This window comes from Dipodomys ordii, unplaced genomic scaffold (genome assembly GCF_000151885.1).
Source record: "Dipodomys ordii isolate 6190 unplaced genomic scaffold, Dord_2.0 Scaffold152, whole genome shotgun sequence".
NCBI classification, from domain to species: domain Eukaryota; kingdom Metazoa; phylum Chordata; class Mammalia; order Rodentia; family Heteromyidae; genus Dipodomys; species Dipodomys ordii.
Window position 1 is genome coordinate 461,420 of NW_012267368.1, and position 3,522 is coordinate 464,941.

Consider the following 3,522-nt stretch of genomic DNA (forward strand, 5'->3'; position numbering starts at 1 on the left):
AGTGCATGTAAGAACTATTTCTAGTACCAGTCTGCTGTTGATTATTTTTGGGACAACTGAAGACATGACATTAGGCCACATGACCCTTGGCCTTCTTTGTGGGGGTGTACTGAATCAGACCAGGCTGAGCTAGGCTGTGATAACCAATCTTTCTTGAGTAATCCAGATGTCCTTTATGTCTTTCATATAACATGATCTTGTGAAATAGACATTGAAATACATACAACTTTGTCTCAAGTTGCCACAGCAGAGGAGGAAAGAATTTTTAGGTTATTTGTCCTGAGAAACGAGGCATTCCATGTACATAATTTGCCCATTGTCTAGCACTAGTTTCAAAGTCACCCCTCACTCCAAGGGATGAGAGAGAGAGAGAGAGAGAGAGAGAGAGAGAGAGAGAGAGAGAGAGAGCCATTTAGTGAGAAGAACTGGTTTCTGGCAGAGATGGTTAGATGGTAAATACAGTCCCAACCTAGATCTATTTTTTTGTTGTTGTTGTTGGTTGTGGGGCTTGAGCTCTGGGCTGGACACTGTCCCTCAGTCTTCAGCTCAAGGCTAGTGCTCTACCACTTGAGCCACAGTGCCACTTCTGGCTTTTTCTGCTTATGTGGTGCTGAGGAATCGAACCCAGGGCCTCATGCATGCAAGGTAAGCACTCTACCACTGAGCCATCTTCCAAATCCCCAACCTAGAGAATTAATGTACTATTAATAGAACAATTAATGTACTAAACAATGTATTATTGTTTCTTGTCTGGAAAAACAATCCAAAAAGGCTTGGCAGAGAAACATGGCTTTTGCTGGTTTTCCTAGGGTAAACAGCCTCTAGAAAAGTGGTATTAGGAAAAGGGAGATATCATGATATCATGCAAATAAAGTTACAAATCAAGTTCTAAATAGGTTAGACATATCTTTGGCTAAAAACCATAGGAAGCCATTGGTGAAGGTTGAAAGACTTCTTTAGACATTTTGTAGCAATCATGTACAGCATGATAAAGAGCTTATTCTATTAACAAACTTAACGCAAGTATTTGAACTTGAATTAATATGAAGAGATAGGAAGGGACAAACCAGCCTTGCAGTATTGAGCATGAAGTTCCCAAACCTGGCAAAGGAATTCATATAGCTGACTAGCAAAGGAACAGTTGTATAGTCATATTGATAATAATGTTGCATGGCTGATTTGTAAAATATAGTCACATAGATGATTAGTAAAAGAACCAGGATTTAAATACATGTTTTCTGATTTCAATGTCAGGTTTGTGCATCATAAAATAATTTTGGAAATTAATCTGGAAATAATGTGCAGGGGAAGATGGCGGCACTAGAGTTAGGGAGACCAAGGTAGGTAATTTTATATATTTTCTTTCTAAATGGGACAGGTACCTGCACCAGGCCAGTTATTGAGAGCAATGGAGAATGACTGACTTGGGACTTCAATTCTCTATCCCGTGCAATCAATGTTCTCATGGAGACTCATAGATGTTTATCACTTTTATTAATCTCAGAGCATTTGATTTCTTTGGTTTTTCTATATCTTTTTTCTGTTTTCTATTTAATTCATTTTTTTATCTTTAGTATCATTAGTTGCAATTGCATTGCTGGGCTAGCTTCAAACTAAGATCCTCGGATCTCAGTGTCCTGAGTAGCTAGGATGATAGGCATGAGACACTGATTGATGCCCGGTGAACTCAAATTTATTTAGCACGGTTCTGGGGTTTGGAAGTCCAAAACCAAGGCACTGTCTAATTTCATCGTGTTGCTTCCAGTGACTTGTCTGTAATCCTTCTTTAACTTCACCTTGTAGAGTTTAATTGAAACCACAATACTAGGTAATAATGAACCCTCCAATTGCAATATTTACTGATGTTTTAAAATAAAAGCTCCTTCTTTGAATTGTGTGTGTGTGTGTGTGTGTGTGTGTGTGTGTGTGTGTGTGTGTGTGTGTTTGAGTGAGTGCCTGCTGATTCTGGGGCTTGAACACAGGACTTGGCACTTGTGCTTGGCTTTTTCCACTCAAGTATGGTACTCTCCCTCTTGAGTCACAGTTCTACTTCTGGCTTTTTGTTGATCAGCTGGAGGTAAAAGTCACATTTGTCTGCCTAGGCTGGCTTCCAACTTTCATCCTCAGATCGCAGCTTCCTGAGCCACTGAGATGATCAGGAGCTTGATAGGATTGTAAAGAGGGACAATAAAGTAATGCATGGATGTGGCATAGCAGCTCAGTGCCCTTGGTGAAGGTCATTGCATTTTATCAGGGCCCCACCTGGGATTCATCTTCCTACTCCCTCAATCAAGCCCAGAGTTCTGAACAGGATCTATGCAGACTATGCTTACGGACCGAGCCAACTTCATTCCTTGTTATTGCTTGCTGTGTATCCTTTCTTGTTTCAAAGGAATCTGTTAGAATCTACCTTTTCTGGAGCCATTACTAATATCTCTGGAATGTCTTCTCCCTGTATTCAAAGCCCGAATGCCATGCCTCTCTCTACAAGGTTCTCTCTGAGTCTATTAGCTGAATGAAATCTCCACAATGTAATTTTCCTGTAATCTATTTAAAATACCATGTGGGTTCCCAGCCCCTATCTCAGGAGATACTGTTAAATTATTTCCCATTCTGTGGATTGCAGAATGGTCTTTGGAACAATGAGTATATACCTGCTCTGGCTTGCACATATTTCAAAGAAATTCACATTTCACTGTAGCACGGTTTTTAAAATTAAAGGGGTAGTTGGCACAGCCAAAGAAAGAAGTAGCAATTTTTTTGTTGTTGAGGGAAAGAGAATAAATGAATGTTTCTTAGGTCTGGGAAAATGAAGACATGAATGCTCTGAAATAATTTCCAAGACAGGTTGTGAGGGAGTCACTTAGACTTGGGTTCGTGCGCTGCTTTTTTTTGTAAATGGAAGTGTTGTTTTAAGCCACCACATACTTTAGGTCTCCTTAATATGTGCAATATGCATAAAAGTTTCCACTGTAGGCTTTCCCTTAACATTTCTTTATAGTTATGTCTCCTAAATTTAATTCTGTATATCCACATACAATTATATAATTATCATTTGGCTTTTGAAGTCTGTTTTTTTTCATGGTGGTTGAAAAGCTACTTTATGTTTTTTTCATTTCTGAAAAAGTAGAATTATGGGGATTTAAATCTTTTTCTCATACTAGAGCTTTCCATAACCTTTGACATTTTGGAAGTTTGTTTTTTTACATTTATTACTTTTATTATATTAAATTATCTTTAAGTAGTTGTACGAAAGGCTTTCAATTCAACATGTGAGTTTATAAGTACAAAGTATCTAGATCAATATCACCTCTTCTATCATCCTCCCTCATCTCTCCCCACTTCTCAACCCCCTCAAGTTATCCAATTCCATGTTCACATATGTCCATTTTCACATATACACATTCTCACATATGTACCTTGCTACCCAACAACACATGTTTCAGCTTTTAAGAGTTACTTTAGGGGCTGGGAAGGTGGCTCAGTGGTAGAGCGCTTGCCTTGCATGCCTGAGGCCCTGGA